The sequence below is a fragment of the Symphalangus syndactylus genome, chromosome 11 (genome assembly GCF_028878055.3).
Source record: "Symphalangus syndactylus isolate Jambi chromosome 11, NHGRI_mSymSyn1-v2.1_pri, whole genome shotgun sequence".
NCBI classification, from domain to species: Eukaryota; Metazoa; Chordata; class Mammalia; order Primates; family Hylobatidae; genus Symphalangus; species Symphalangus syndactylus.
In genome coordinates this window covers 69089183-69106111 of record NC_072433.2, presented here as the reverse complement: position 1 = coordinate 69106111, position 16929 = coordinate 69089183, and the positions used below count along the sequence as shown (strand labels likewise).

The 16929-nt window shown below is 39.2% G+C and overlaps 1 protein-coding gene across 28 annotated transcripts in view; it reads left to right on the top strand.

Moving 5' to 3' along the window:
* Positions 1-16929, top strand: part of SSBP2 (single stranded DNA binding protein 2) — a 325064-nt gene that overhangs the window by 198534 nt on the left and 109601 nt on the right. The window contains exon 6 of one of the 28 annotated variants that reach the window (XM_063612203.1): positions 7232-7382. The exons of the other annotated variants lie outside the window; for them this stretch is intronic. The gene's annotated coding sequence lies outside the window, so the exon portion shown is untranslated. The remainder of the gene's footprint in view (positions 1-7231; positions 7383-16929) is intronic. 28 annotated transcript variants of the gene reach the window in all.

Here is a 16929-nt window from a genome sequence, read left to right as displayed (position 1 = left end):
ATCAGCACATTTACTCTTAGTTTTGTTCTCCCCCTGCAAAAACAAACAAAACCACAATGATTCCTTTTAAGCATTCCTTCCTCTTATGTCTTCCTGTGGAATCATCAAAATGAGTTGTACTATTTCTCCAAAGAATGTAAGTTAGACTTAATACATGTTTAGGCAAAGTTCAAGAGACAGACCTGCTCATTTCTTGTCCTGAAATACATTACAGGGTGCCCGGTTATACAGCTGGTCAATAAAAAGATGCCCGATTGCCTTCCAGAGTCAAAGAGGCTTCACTTGACAATAAGAAATAAACGTGGTCCAGGCGCGGTGGCTTACGCCTGTAATCCAAGCACTTTGGGAGGCTGAGGCAGGTGGATCACGAGGTCAGGAGTTCAAGACTAGCCTGGCCAGGATGGTGAAACCCCGTCTCTACTAAAAATACAAAAAGTAGCCGGGTGTGATGGCGCGTGCCTGTAGTGCCAGCTACTCGGGAGGCTGAGGCAGGAGAATGTTGTGAACCCGGGAGGCGGAGCTTGCAGTGAGCCGAGATCCCGCCACTGCACTCCAGCCTGGGCGACAGAGCGAGACTCCGTCTCAAAGAAAAAAAAAAAGAAAGAAAGAAAGGTGGAAGTTTGGTGTTTTTGTGAAGAGAAAGAATTGCATCATGAAGATAGAGTCAGTGTTTGAGCATATAAGTAGATTATTGTTTATAATTATATATTGTTTATTTCAGTATTGCACAGCAAGCATATCCATTTTATTTATATTACATTGTTTTGGAAAACTCTAGATATACTTAGTAGAGTAGTTATATTTGATTTAAAGGGTAGAAAAAAATTAGTAATTTGGATGTCTTGTTTTAAATGACATTTGTTTCTTCATTCTTTCATTTAGCAAATAATTATTGAATGCCTACTATTTGTAGGATATAGCATGTATAGTTGAAGCTATACATGAGTATCCATAATCACTGTGATAGGAATTCTTTTTTTCCAACTTTTATTTTAGATTCAGAGGATACATATGTAGGTTTGTTACCTGGATGCATTGCATGATGCTGAGGTTTAGGGTAGGAATGATCTCATCACCCAGGTACTGAGCATAGTTCCCAATAGTGAGTTTTTCAACCCTTATTCTCTCTCTTCCTCTCCCCTCTAGTAGTCTTCAGTGTCTATTGCTGGCATCGTTATGATCATGAGTACCCATTGTTTAGCCCCCAATTCTGAATGAGAACATGTGATATTTGGTTTTCTGTTCCTGAATTAATTTGCTTAAAATAATGGCTTCCAGCTGCATCCATGTTGCTGCAAAGGACATGTGTATTAGTCTGTTCTTACACTGCTACAGAGATACTACCTGAGACTGGGTAATTTATAAGCAAAGGAGTTTTAATTGACTTACAGTTCCGTATGGCTGGGGAGGACTCAGGAAACTTACAGTCATGGTGGAAGGGGAAGTAGGCACCTTCTTCAGAAGGCTGTAGAAGAGAGTATGAACATGTTGGCCAGGCAAGGTGGCTCACACCTGTAATCCCAGTACTTTGGGAGGCTGAGGCAGGCAGATTACCTGAGGTCAGGAGTTCGAGACCACCCTGGCCAACATGGCGAAACCCCATCTCTACTAAAAATACAAAAATTAAACGGGCATGGTGGCACACACCTGTAATCCCAGCTACTCGGGAGGCTGAAGCAGGAGAATTGCTTGAACCCAGGAGGCAGAGGTTGCAGTGAGTCGAGATTGTGCCACTGCACTCCAGCCTGGCCAACAGAGCCAGACTCTGTCTCACAAAAAAAAAAAAAAAAGAAAGAAAGAAAGAAAGAGGAACTGTCAAATACTTATAAAAACCATCAGATTTCATGAGAACTCACTATCACAAGAACAGCATGGGGGAAGCTGCCCCCATGATCCAATCACCTCCCACCTGGTCCTTCCCTCGACACATGGGGATTATGAGGATTACAATTCCAGATGAGATTTGGGTGAGGACACAGCACCAAACCATATCACCATGACTTTGTTCTTTTTTATGGATGTATAGTATTCCATGGTGTATATGGAATATATACCATGTATATACACCATGGAATATTATGCATCTATTTTCTTTATCCAGTCCACTGTTGATTGACACCTAGGTTGATACCATGTCTTTGCTATTGTGAATAGTGGTGCTATGAACATGTGAGTGTATGTGTCTTTTTGGTAGAATGATTTATTGACTTTTGGTTTTATGCCAACTAATGGGATTGCTGGGTTGAACGAGAGTTCTGAGTTCTTTGAGAAATCTCCAAACTGCTTTCCACGGTGGCCGAACTAAATTACATTCCCACTGACAGTGTATAAGCATTCTCTTTTCTTCACAGCCTTACCAACATGTTTTTGTTTTTTTGACTTTTTAAATAATTGCCATTCTCACTGGTGTGAGATGGTATCTCATTGTGGTCTTGATTTGCATTTCTCTGATGATGAGTGATGTGGAGCATTTTTTCATGTGTTTGTTGGCCGCTTGTATGTCTTCTTTTGAGAAGTGTCTGTTCATGTCTTTTGCCCATATTTTAATGAGGCTGTATGTTTTTTGCTTGTTCATTTAAGGTATTTATGGATTCTGGATATTAGACCTTTGTTGAATGCAGAGTTTGTGAATACTTTCTCCCATTCTGTAGGTTGTTTACTGTGTTGATAGTTTCTTTGCTGTGCAGAACCTCTTTAGTTGAATTAGGTTCCACTTGTCAATTTTTGTTTTTGTTGCAATTGCTTTTGAGGACTTAGTTGTAGTTCTTTGCCATGGACGAAGTCCAGAATGGTGTTTCTTAGCTTTTTTCCTAGGATTCTTATAGTTGGAGGTTTTACATTGAAACCTGTACTTTATTTTGAGTTATTTTTTGTATATGGTGAAAGGTAGGGGCCCAGTTTCATTCTTCCACATATGGCTAGCCAACTATCCCAGTACCATTTATTGAACAGGGAGTCCTTTTCCCATTTAGTATTTTTGTCTACTTTGTCAAAGATCAGATGGCTGTAGGTGTGCAGCTTTATTTCTGGGTTCTCCATGCTGTTCCATTAGTCTATATGTCTCTTTTTGGACCCGTACCATGCTGTTTTGGCTTATTGTAGCCTTATAGTATAGTTTGAAGTCAGGTAATGTGATGTCTCTGGCTTTGTTTTATTTCACTTAGGATTGCTTTGGCTATTTGGGCTCTTTTTTGTCCTATATGAATTTTAGAATCATTTGTTCTAGTTCTGTGAAAAATGAGATTGGTAGTTTGGTGTGAATCGCATTGAATCTATAGAGTGCCTTAGGCAGTATAGCCATTTTAATAATATTGATTCTTCCAATCTGTGAGCATGAGATGTTTTTACGTTTGTTTGTGTCTTCTATGACTTCTGTTATCAGTATTTTGTAGTTCTCCTTGTAGAGATCTTTCACCTACTTGGTTAGATATATTCCTAGGTATTTTATTTTTTTCTGAGGCTATAGTAAATGGGATTGCATTCTTGGTTTGGCTCTCAGCTTGAACATGATTGGTATATAGAAATGCTGCTGATTTGTTTTCCATTGAATTGACATCCTGAAACTGTACTGATGTGGTTTATCACCTCCAGGAAACTTTTGGCAGGGTCTTTAAGGTTTTCTAGCTGTAGAATCATATTGTTTGCATAGAGAGATAGTTTGATTTATTTTCTTATTTGTATACCTTTTTTTTTTTTTAACTTTCTGTTGCCCAGTTGCTCTGCCTAAGGACTTCCAGGAATTCTAATATTTAACCCTTAATATTGAATGGAGTTACATTTCATGTCATGCTTTTTGAGTGATTTATAGGTGCAAATCGGAGACACTGCAGTTTGGTTTCAGAGCACCACAATAAAGCGAATATTGCCATAAACTGAGTCACACACATATTTTGGTTTCTTTTATAGGGCATATAAAAATTATATTTACATTATACTATATTCTATTAAGCGTGCAATAGCATTATACCTAAAGAAACAATGTACATACCTTAGTTCCAGAATCTACAAAGAACTTAATCAAATTTATGAGAAAAAAACAACCCCATGAAAAAGTGGGCAAAGGATATGAATAGACATTTCTCAAAAGAAGACATTTATGCAGCCAACAAACATATGAAAAAAAGCTTATCATCACTGGTCATTAGAGAAATGCAAATCAAAACCACAATGAGATACTATCTCATGCCAGTTAGAATGGCTATCACTAAAAAGTCAGGAAACAACAGATGCTGGAGAGGATGTGGAGAAATAAGAACGCTTTTACACTGTTGGTAGGAGTATAAATCAGTTCAACCATTGTGGAAGACAGTGTGGCGATTCCTCAAGGATCTAGAACCAGAAATACCATTTGTCCCAGCAATCCCATTACTGGCTCTATACCCAAAGGATCATAAATCATGCTACTATAAAGATACATGCACACGTATGTTTATTGTGGCACTATTCACAATAGCAAAGACTTGGAACCAACCCAAATGTCCATCAATGATACACTGGATAAAGAAAATGTGGCACATATACACCATGGAATACTATGCAGCCATAAAAAAGGGTGAGTTCATGTCCTTTGCAGGGACATGGATGAAGCTGGAAACCATCACTCTCAGCAAACTAACACAGGAACAGAAAACCAAACACCACATGTTCTCACTCATAAGTGAGAGTTGAACAATGAGAACACAAGGACACAGGGAGAGGAACATCACACACTGGGGCCTGTCAGGGGGTGGGGGGCTATGGGAGGGATAGCATTAGGAGAAATACCTAATGTAGATGACGGGTTGACGGGTGCAGCAAACTTCCATGGCACATGTATACCTATGTAACAAACCTGCACGTTCTGTACATGTATCCCAGAACTTAAAGTATAATAAAAAAAATTATTGCTAAGAAATGCCAACAATTCTCTGAGCCTTCAGTGAGTCATAATCTTTTTGCTGTTGGAGGGTCTTGCCTTGATATTGATGGCAGCTGACTGATTAGAGTGGTAGTTGCTGAATGCTGGGGTGGCTGTGGCAGTTTCTTAAAATAAGACAACAATGAAGTTTGCCACATTGAATGACTTTTCCTTTCACAAATGATTTCTCAATAGCATACAATACTGTTTGGTGGCATTTGACCCACAGTAGAACTTCAAAATTGGAGTCAGTTTTAGTCTTAAACCTTGCCACTGCCTTATCAACTCAGTTTATGTAATATTCTAAATCTTTTGTAATCGTTTCAGCAGCGTTCATAGCATCTTCACCAGGAGTAGATTCTATCTCAAGAAACCACTCTCTTTTCTCATCCATCAGAAACAACTCATCTGTCAAGTTTGATCATGAGATTGGCAGCAATTCAGTCACATCTTCAGGCTCCACTTGTAATTCTTGTTCTCCCTCCATTTCCACTACATTTGCAGTGACTTCTTCCACTCAAGTCTTGAACCCCTTAAAGTCATTCACAAGGGTTGGAATCAACTACTTCCAAACTCTAGTTTATGTTACTATTTTAATGTCCTCCCAGGAATCACGAATGTTCTTAATAGCATCTAGAATAATGAATTCTTTCCAGAAGGTTTTCTATTTACTTTTTCCAGACCCATCGAAGGATTCACTGTTTGTGGCAGTTAAAGCCTTATGAAATATATTTCTTAAATGATAAGTCTTGGAAGTCAAAGTTATGCCATGATCCATGGGCTGCAGAATGGATGTTGTGTTTGCAGTCAGGAAAACAACATCAGTCTCCTTGTATATCTTCATCAGAGCTCTTGGGTGACTAGATATATTGTCAATGAACTGCAGAGGACTTCTGTGTAGCAGGTCTCAACAGTGGGCTTCAAATATTCGGTAAACTATGCTGTGAACAGATGTGCTGTCACCCAGGCTTTGTTGTTCCATTTATAGAACACAGGCAGAGTAGATTTAGTGTAATTCTGAAGGGCCATAGGATTTTCAGAATGGTAAATGAGCATTGGCTTCAGCTTAAAGCCCCCAACTGCATTAGCTCCTAACAAGAGAGTCAGCCTTTGAATATTTGAAAGCATGCATTGACTTCTGCTCTCTAGCTATGAAAGTTCTAGATGGCATCTTTCAATAGAAGGCTGTTTCATCTACCCTGAAAATCTGTTGTTTGGTATAATCACCATAATCAGTGATCTTAGCTAGATCTTCTGGATAACTTGGTGCAGCTTCTACATCAGCACTTACTGCTTCACCGTGCACCGTTTTGTTCTGAAGACAACTTCCTTCCTTAAACTTCATGAACCAATTTCTGCCAACATCAGACTTTTTGTCTGCCGCTCTCTTACCTCTCAATTGAAGAGACTTAGGGCCTTGCTCTGTATTTGGCTTTAGCTTAAGGAAATGTTGTGGCTGGTTTGATCTTCTCTCCACATCACTAAAACTTTCTCCATATAAACACTAAGGCTGTTTTGCTTTCTTATCATCTGTGTTTCACTGGAGCAGCACTTTTAATTTCCTTCAAGAACTTTTCTTTTGCGTTCACAACTTGACTGTTTGGTACAAGAGGCCTAGCTTTCGGCCTGTCTTGGCTTTTGACATGCCTTACTCACTGACTTGATCATTTTTAGCTTTTGATTTAAAGTGAGAGATGTGCAACTTTTTCCTTTTACTTGAAACACTTAGGGGCCATTATAGGGTTATTAATTGGCCTAATTTTAATATTATTGTCATTTTTAGCTTTTGATTTAAAATGGGAGATGTACAACTTTTTCCTTTTACTTGAACACTTAGAGGCTGTTATAGTCTTATTAGTTGGCCTAATTTCAATATTGTTGTCCCAGGGAATAGGGAAGCCTGAGGAGAGGGACAGAGACAGGGAACAGCCAGTAGGTAAAGCACTCAGAACACACCCATCTATGGATTATGTTTGTCTTGTATGGGTGTGGTTCACGGTGCCCTACAATAGTAACATCTGAGATCACTGATAACAGATAATCATAACAGATATAATGATAATGAAAAAGTATTACGAGAATTACCAAATGTGACAGAGACCTGAAATGAGCACATGCTGTTGGATAAATGATGAATGGAGACTTGCTCAAGGCGTAGTTGCCACAAACCTTGAATTTGTAAAAACAAACAATAACAACAAAAACAACCACAGTATCTGTGAAGTGCAATAAAGTGAGGTATGTCTCTATTCAGTGATTATGGGTTTTTTAATCCCAAATAAGCTGTCTCCTGTTTCTCATGATGGTCACTGAAATTTCAAAATGTCTTTCTAGAGTTAAGGATGCCACCTGTGGCCTAGTTGCAGAACTGACAAATTCGTATGAGAATTGTCTCGGGTCTCATCAGCACTGTCTTCAGTCCAACTAAAAGCCCCGATCCCCATAAGAAGAAAAATAGGTCATCAATAGTTAAGAAGATTTTTAGGTAAGTTAACCTTTAGATGTTCATCATAGAAATCCCCCAATAAAATTTGGATTTTATTAAGCAATAAAGTCAGACAAGCCCAGTGAGATCAGAGCATGTTAAGGATATTAATCACAATCCCTCACTTTTTTGGAGAAAGTCAACAAACGAAATTTTAAAATGTTTCAAAATTCCTTTTAGAAAATGAATCTAATCTTTCCTAAAATAGAAATCAATTGCTACAGTTTTTTTTTTTTTTTTGAGACAGAGTCTTGCTCTGTTGCCCAGGCTGGAGTGCAGTGTTGCGATCTCGGCTCACTGCAACCTCTGCCTCCTGGGTTCAAGCAATTCTCCTGCCTCAGCCTCCTGAGTAGCTGGGATTACAAGTGAGCACCACCACACCCTGCTAATTTTTTGTATTATTAGTAGAGATGGTGTTTCATCATGTTAGCCAGGATGGTCTCGATCTCCTGACCTCATGATCCGCCTGCCTTGGCCTCCCAAAGTACAATATTTTTAAGATACAGTAACACATACTGTTTCAGTACCACAATATCTGAAAATAAGGTAATTTTTCCTGTCCTGTGATAGAGTTAAGCACATAGGTGAAGTTTTTAAAAAGATCTTGTTTGCTTCCAAGTTTTGGCAATTGTGAATAAAGCTACTGTAAACATCTATGTGCAAGCTTTTGTATGGACATGGTTTTCCACTCCTTTGGCTAAATACCAAGAAGAGAAACTGCTGAATCTTATTTTAAGAATATATTTAGTTTTTTAAGAATACATTTAGTTTTTTAAGAAGTTACTGGGGCCTATCAGGCGGGTGGAGGTTGGGAGGAGAAAGGGGATCAGGAAAAATAAGAGGTACTAGGCTTAATACCTGGGTGATGAAATAACTCGTACAACGAACCCCCATGACACAAGTTTACCTATCTAACAAACCTGTCTGTATGTGTACCCTGAGCTTAAAATAAAAGTTAAAAAAAGAAGTTACCAGATTTTCTTCCAAAGTGGTTGTGTCTTCTGCATTTTGAAGTAGAGTTCCTGTTGCACCATATCCTTACCAGCATTTATGTTGTAATTGATCTACATATTGGCCATTCTAATATGCATGTAATGGAATCTCATTGTTTTAATTTGCATTTCCCCAATAACATACTATGTAGGACCTCTTTTCATATGCTCATTTGCCATCTGTATATCTCCTTTGCTGAGACGTCTGTTTGGGTCCTTGGTCCATTTTTATTGGGCTGTTTATTATTATTGCATTTTTAAAAGTTATTTGTATATTTTTGTAACAGTTCTTTATCAGATATGTCTTTTGCAAATATTTTATCCCAGTCTGTGGCTTGTCTTCTTATTCTCTTGACAATGTATTTTACAGAGCAGAAGTTTTTTAATTCTAATGAAGTCCATGTTATAATTTTTTTTCATGGAATCATGCCTTTGGTATTGTATCTTAAAGGTCATCTTGATTTTATTGTATGTTATTATCTAGAAGTTTTATAGTTTTGTATTTTACGTGTATGTCTGTGGTCCATTTTGACGTAATTTTTCTAAAGGGTGTAAGGTCTGTGTTTAGATTCATTTTTCTTTTTCTGCTTGTGGATATCCCTGTTTTCTAGCAATACTTGTTGAAAAGGCTGTCTTTTCTCCATTCTAGTACCTTTGCTGTCTTGTCAAAATTCAGTTGACTATATTTATATGGGTCTATTTCTGGGCTCTCTCTTCTGTTCCATTGACCTATTTGTCTATTTTTTCCTGCCAATACCATATTATCTTGATTACTGTTGCCTTATAGTCAGTCCTCCAAATTTGTTCTCCTTTTTTATTGTGTTGGCTATTTTGGGTCTTTTACCTATTCTATAAACTTTACAATTTGTTCATCAATAGTGACGAAATAAATTGGTTGTATTTTTATTGGGATTGTATTGAATCTATAGGTCACATTAGGAAGAACTGACATCTTGACAATGTTGAGATATTGAGTCTTCCTGTTCATGAACATAGAATATCTCTCCATTTATTTAGTTCTTTCATTTCTTTCACGTCAGCATTTTGTAGCTTTCCTCATATAAAATGTTATACATAATTTTATTAGATTTATACCTAAGTATTTCATCTTTTGGGGTAATAATGTAAATAGTACTGTGTTTTTTATGTCAAATTTTGTTTGTTCTTTGGTGGTTTATAGAAAATCAATTGGCTTTTGTATATCAACCTTGTATCCTGACACCTTACTGTAATTACTTATCATCACTCACTTCTTGATTGCATGGTTTCTGATAATTCAGATGTAATTTTTAACTTTGTTTCTCCATCAGTAAGGGGTGTGTGTGTGTGTGTGTGCATATCTCTGGCTTCTTTCAGGATTTTTTCTTTATCTTCTACTTTCTGCAATCTAGTTATGACATGCCTAGATGGGATTTTGCTTTGTTTTGAGCATTTATCCCACTTAATGTTCTCTGTGCTTCCTGGTTCTGTGGCCTTGTGTCTGACATTAATTTGGAGAAATTCTCAGTCATTATTGCTTCTGTTCCTTTCTCTCTTTATTCTTGTTGTATCTCCATTACACATATTTACACTTCTTGTAGTTGTTCCACAGTTCTTGGATATTCTGTTGTGTTTCTTAAGTCTTTTTTCTCTTGACTTTCCTGTTTTGAAATTTCTATTGCCATATCCTCAAGCTCAGAGACTGTTTCTTCAGTCATATCTCATCTAGTAATAAAATCATCAAAGGCATTCTTTATTTTTGTAACAGTGTTTTTGATCTCTAGCATTTCTTTTTTATTCTTTCATAGAATTTTCTTCTTTCTCCTTACATTGTCCGTATGTTCTTGCATTTTGTTTGCATTATCCGTTAGAGTTCTTTGCATATTAATCATAGTTGTTTTAAATTCCCAGTCTGATATTCCAACATCGCTGCCTTATCTGAGTCTGATTCTGGTGCTTGTTCTGTCTTTTCAAACTGTGGTTTTTGCTTTTTAGTGTGCCTTGTGATTCTTTCTTGATAGCTGGACGTGATATCCTGGGTAAAAGGAACTGCTGTACATAGGCTTTCAGTAATGTGGTGGTAACTTGTTAAGAGAGGGGAAATGTTCTTCATAGTCTTATGATTAATTAGGACTCAGTGTTTTAGTGAGCCTGTGCCTGTGGACTGTGAAATTTACAAGTGCTTCTCTGTTGACTTCACGCCACTCCATAGGTGGGAAAGATCGGCTAGAGTGGGCTGGATTTGAGTATTTTTGTTACCTTAGGCAGTTAGGCTCTGATAAAACCATAGCAGGTGAGGCTCCGGTTAGTTTCTCTTGAGGGCAGGCCTTGTTAAGGACAGAATGCTCTGGAGTATTTCAGAATGGTTCTTTTTCCTTTCCCCTTGCCAGAAGCAAGGAGAGTACTCTCCAGTATTTACTGTTGAGAACCGTGTCCAGTCCCCAGAGACAAAAACACAAGCGTTTAGAGATCCCCCTATGACTGAGTTACCCTAGAATTATTGACTCTCAGATTTGTCTACAATGAATCTCCAGCAGTTAATCAGTTACAGGTTAGGTTTTCCTAACCCAGCACTGGTTCCAGGGGTTGTTTGTTCTCATGAGTTTTGCTCAGGTAAATTGCCTGTCTGTATCTGCCTGTTTGTCTCTCCAGTTTTGGGGGCAGTGGTTTGCCTTGTGACCTCATCTGTCCTCTGGATCTAAGACAGGGTTGTTGGGTTTTCAATTTGTTCAGCTTTTTACTTTTTATTAGGTCAGGGTGGTGACTTCCAAGTTCTTACATGGCGTAACAGAACCCTGCTATCCTTCTTATTAAATATATGTTGTTGGATTCTAAATTCGTATTTTGTTAAAGATATTTGTGTCTACATTTATGAGGGATGTTGATCTGTGTTTTCTTTTCTTATATTTCCTTTTCTGGTTTTACTGTCAGAGTAATACTCATTCTGCCAGTATTTAGCTTTACCCCACAAATTTTGATATATTTTCATTATTACTCATTACAATTTTTTTAAATTTCCCATGCAATTTTGTCTTTTACCTATATGTTGTTTAGAAGAGTGTTTTTTAATTCCAAATGATTGGAGATTTTTCAGGTGCATTATGTTTTTTATTACTAGTTTAATTTTATTATGGTCAGATAACATATTGAGACTTGTTTTATGGCACAACATATGTCTATTTTGGTGAATGCTTCAAGAATACACATTGAAAAGAATGTATATTCTGCTATTTATGAGTGTAGTATTTTGTAAATTCAACTAGATCTAGTTGATGTAGAGATTGGTTCTAGTATTTTATATTTTTACTAATTTTCTGTCTACTTTTATCAGTTGTTGAGAGAGAGAAATGTTCAAATCTCTACCTATAATTGCAAACTTGTCTATTTCTTTTTCAAGTCTGATAATCTTTGTTTCATGCACTTTAAACCTTATTAGTTAGATATAAAACATTTAATATTGTTTTGTCATTTTGATCTGTTTACTCTTATTATTCTAAAACTGTCTGTATTTTTTTCTGTTATTCCTTGTCCTGAAGTCTAATTTATCTGATATTTATGCAAGTACCCTGCTTCCTTTTTTTTTTTTTTAAAGTTTTTATTTGGGGATAATTTTGGACTTACAAAAGAGTTGCAAAAATAGCACAGAGTGTTCCCGTATAGCCTCCCCTGAGCATGGTTAACAGCCACATAACCGTGCTACAATGATCAGAACTCAGAAAGGAACATTGGTACAATACTGCCAACTCCAAACTGTCCTCGTATTTCAGTAGGTTTTCCACTGAAGTTCTTTTTTACTTCCAGGATTCAATCCAAAGTCCCACCTGGCATTTAGTTGTCACATCTTACTTTCCTTCAATCTGTGACAGCTCCTAAGTCTTTCTCTGTTTTTTCCTGACCTTGATACTTTTGAAGAGTACTGGTCAGTTGTTTTGTAGAATGTCCCTCCCTTTGGGTTTGCCTGATGTTTTCTCCTGATTAGATTGAGGGTATGCATTTTGGGGAAGAAACCCCAGAGCTGAAGTGCTCTTCTCAGTATCGCAGGCTTTTAGATTTTTCCATAAAATAGTTACAAGAACAGTTCAGTAGTTTGCCCCAAATCATAGAGCTGCTAGCAACAAAGCCAGGACTAGATCTAAAGTCTCACTTTTATGCGAGGGGTGTTATCACTAACCCATAAATCCCTTCATATATTTTCTTTTTTTATTATTATTATTAATTTTTTTTTGCACACAAAACAATAAACATTTTCTAAAAGTACATACAAACAAAAAGATGCATATCAAACATATTAGGAAGGTTGCACATGGGAAGATGGGGAATAGAAATGGGAGGTGGGAATTAAAGAAAATAAATGAGAGAGGGACTTTGTATGGATCAATGATAATAACTCAATCCTCTATTTGACAAAGAAGGAGGAGAAGGAAGAGGAAGAAAAATAAAGTGGGATAAAGGATCAGAAAGGGAGGAAAATAGAAAAAATTAGAGTATGACTCCAGGGTAGACCTGTTTTGTTGTCGCTTGGTTGGTTGGTTGGTCTGTTGTATTTTTCATGTTTAGCCATGTTGGCCAGGCTGGTCTCGAACTCCTAGCCTCAAGTGATCAACCCGCCTCGGCCTCCCAGAGTACTGGGACTACAGGCGTGAGCCACCATGTCCAGCCACCACATTGCTTCTGGCCTCTAAGGTAGACCTCCCAGATGGGGCGGCCGGGCAGAGGCACTCCCCACATCCCAGACGGGGTGGCCGGGCAGAGGCGCTCCTCACATCCCAGACAATGGGTGGCCGGGCAGAGGCGCTCCTCACATCCCAGACAATGGGTGGCCGGGCAGAGGCGCTCCTCACATCCCAGACAATGGGTGGTCGGGCAGAGGCGCTCCTCACATCCCAGACAATGGGTGGCCGGGCAGAGGTGCTCCTCACATCCCAGAAGGGGCGGCCGGGCAGAGGCGCTCCTCACTTCCCAGACGGGGCGGCCGGGCAGAGGCGCTCCTCACTTCCCAGACGGGGCGGCCGGGCAGAGGTGCTCCTCACATCCCAGATGGGGCGGCCGGGCAGAGGCGCTCCTCACATCCCAGACGATGGGCGGCCGGGCAGAGACGTTCCTCACTTCCTAGACGGGGTGGCGGCCGGGCAGAGGCGCTCCTCACCTCCCAGACGGGGCGGCCGGGCAGAGGAGCTCCTCACAACCCAGACGATGGGCGGCCGGGCAGAGACGCTCCCCACCTCCCAGACGGGGCAGCGGCCCGGGCAGAGGCTGCAATCCCAGCACCCTGGGAGGCCAAGGCAGGCGGCTGGGAGGCGGAGGCTGCAGCGAGCCAAGACCACGCCACCGCACTCCAGCCCGGGCAACACGGAGCACCGAGTGAGCGAGACTCCGTCTGCAGTCCCAGCACCTCGGGAGGCCGAGGAGGGCAGACCACTCGAGGTCAGGAGCTGGAAACCACCCTGGCCGACATGGCGAAACCGCGCCTCCAGCCAAAGGAGAAAAACCAGGGAGGGGTGGTGGCGCGCGCCGGTAATCCCAGGCAGCCCGCAGGCCAGGGCAGGAGAATCACAGGAGCCGGACGCAGGGAGTCTGCAGCGAGCCGAGTGTACTCCAGCCTGGGCCACAGAGGGAAGAAAAGAAAGAAGAAAGCAAGGAGGAAGGAGGGAAGGAGGCAAGGAGGGAAGGAAGGAAGGAGGGAGGGAGGGAGGGAAGGAAGGAAGGAAGGAAGGAAGGAAGGAAGGAAGGAAGGAAGGAAGGAAGGAAGGAAGGAAGGAAGGACCCTGCTTCTTAAAATAATATTTGCAGGTATATTCTTTTCTATGCCATTAACGTTAACTTATATTTGTCTTTATATGTAAAGTTGTTTCTTGGAGCAGCATATATTGATCTGGTTTTGTAATCCACTATAAATCTACTTTTTATTGCAGTGTTTAGACCACTTATATTTAATTTTTAAAAATCGTTATTTTTGAATTATCTTTCATTTTATTTTCCATTTATACTATCTAATCTTTGTCCTTTTTTAGTATTAATTTTTACTATTTCATTTTCTCTCTACCGTTAGGTATGCTTATTATTTTTAGCAATTGCTCTAGAACTTAAATATCTGCAATATTATTTTCCTTGAAAACAAAGTTCAGACTTAGAAAATTGTGGCTGATGTGGACTGTGTAGGTAAATTGATTAATCAGTCACTGAATTTTGTAGTTTGAAGATGGTAGTTTTAAAATAAAAATTAATGAATACTGCTTTATAAAATAGTACTATATAAAGTATTAAAGTATCAATTTTCACATCTGGCCTTTTTATCTATTATCACTTTCTCCTCCATACTAAGGAACATTTTTTCATCAAATAAACTTTTTCCTTTTAGGTGTACATTTGCAACATAAACTTGGCTCTGTATATGCCTTGACAGTACTGCTCTTCACTCATCAATTGGTAACTTTTCCTGCATCTATTTCAAATATCTTCTTTCCAAATGCTCTCTATTCCATTTCCTCTCAATAACAGCTGATAACTTCGTATCTCTTGACAGAGAAAACTGAGAACATTTGGAATGAGATGCATGATACACTGCTTTCACCTCAACTCATTTCTGCTTTCTTCTCCAGTAGGTGATGATAATCTCATCCCCCTTACTGTTTCAGAAGAGGTGCCCTCTTTCTTTCCTAACATACCTCTTGCACTATGCTCAGAACTTCATATTTCTTAGGGACCGCGATCTCCTAATTTATCTTTCTCTTGCACTCTTTCCAAATCTGGACAAAACTTCCACTTTACTGTCTTGTTCATTTTAACTACCTTTTGATTTCTTTACTGTCTTTCTTATCTAGCATTTTAAAATGATTGGTCTACAGCCATTTCCTCTGTGTCCTTGCAACCTACTTTATTCTTCACATATTGTAATCTAGCTTTCACACTGAAGCCTCACAATAAGCATTCCATTTTTGCCTGGTTAATTCTTACCTTAAACACTAAGCTGTAGAAGAATAATTTCCAAGAAGCATTCTGAAAACTTCCATGATGGGCTTCTTGTGAGTCTCTCTTCTTACTAGTTTGTATACAGTTCCCACTCTATATTAATTCCTTTAGGACTATAATCTTGTCTTATTTATTTATATTCTGCCAGTGTCTGGTATATAAGCCCGCAATTAATTTTTTTTTGTTAGATACTGAAATTCAGTATCTTTTCCTCTCTAAAAATTGTTGATCAGTGTATCATTCAAGATTTTTAATCTTCCAGTTGAAATTATCTTCTTTCTTTTTTTTTTTTTTTTTTTTTTTCCAGACAGGGTCTTACTGTGCCACTCAGGCTGAGTGCAGTGGCGCAGTCATGGCTCACTGCAGTCTTGACCTCCTGGGCTCCAGTGATTCACCACCTCAGCGTTCCTAGTGGCTGGGACTATAGGCATGCACCACCATGCCTAGCTAATTTTTGTTTTGTTTTGTTTTGTTTTTGATTTTGTTTTGTAGAACTAGGGTCTTACTTTGTTTCTGAGGCTGAACTGGTTGCAAGCAGTCCTCCCATCTGGGCCTCCCAAATTGCCAAATTACAGGCATGAGCCACCATGTGCAGTCTGAAATTATATTCTTTCTTGACTACTAAACTTGTTTGGTTTACGTCCTCAAAATTCTTTTTTGAAAACCTACTTTTTGGCCGGGCGCGGTGGCTCACGCTTGTAATCCCAGCACTTTGGGAGGCCGAGGCGGGTGGATCACGAGGTCAGGAGATCGAGACCGCAGTGAAACCCCATCTCTACTAAAAATACAAAAAATTAGCCGGGCGTGGTGGCGGTCACCTGTAGTCCCAGCTACTCGGAGAGGCTGAGGCAGGAGAATGGCGTGAACCCGGGAGGCGGAGCTTGCAGTGAGCCGAGACTGCGCCACTGCACTCCAGCCTGGGCGACAGAGCGAGACTCTGTCTCAAACAAAAACAAAAACAAAAAAAAAACCTACTTTTTGCAAGTGTTTGGCACCATAAAATTATGATTCTGTATGTTTATACAGCTTTCAGTGAATGCATTTATAACAGCTACTGTGCACCTAGGTGCGAGAGATTCCAGGAGTAATAAGGCACAGCCCTTTCACTTGAGAACTTCATTGACTCAAAGGAGAGAAAAACACTCAAAAGATTATAATATGTACACTATACTATTCTGAATAGTTGGTGTTTTCTCCTATAGGAAGTGAGGTATCTTCATTTGTTTTAAAGTTTTCAGTTGAAGAAGTGATTTGAATACATTTATGCTTATGAAAAGATAACTGTTGGCAGCCTAAAAGATAGACCTGAGGGAGAAGAAACAGGAAAAAAAAACAAATGAGGTTGTGTAACAGTCATCAACAAGATGATGAAAAAACTTGATTCTGACAGTGGCAGTGGGCAAGGATGGCAAAAATACCAAAGATATTTATCCAGCCTTGTCTTTTCATCTATGTTTCAGTTGTATGTTTCTCACTGATCTCTAAAATACCTCTAATTGTATATCAACTCAAATTCAACTAAGTAATGAAAATAACAGCCAATATTTATTGATACCTTACTTTTTGGTAGACATTGTTCTAATTGCTTTATCTATATTAACTCTTTT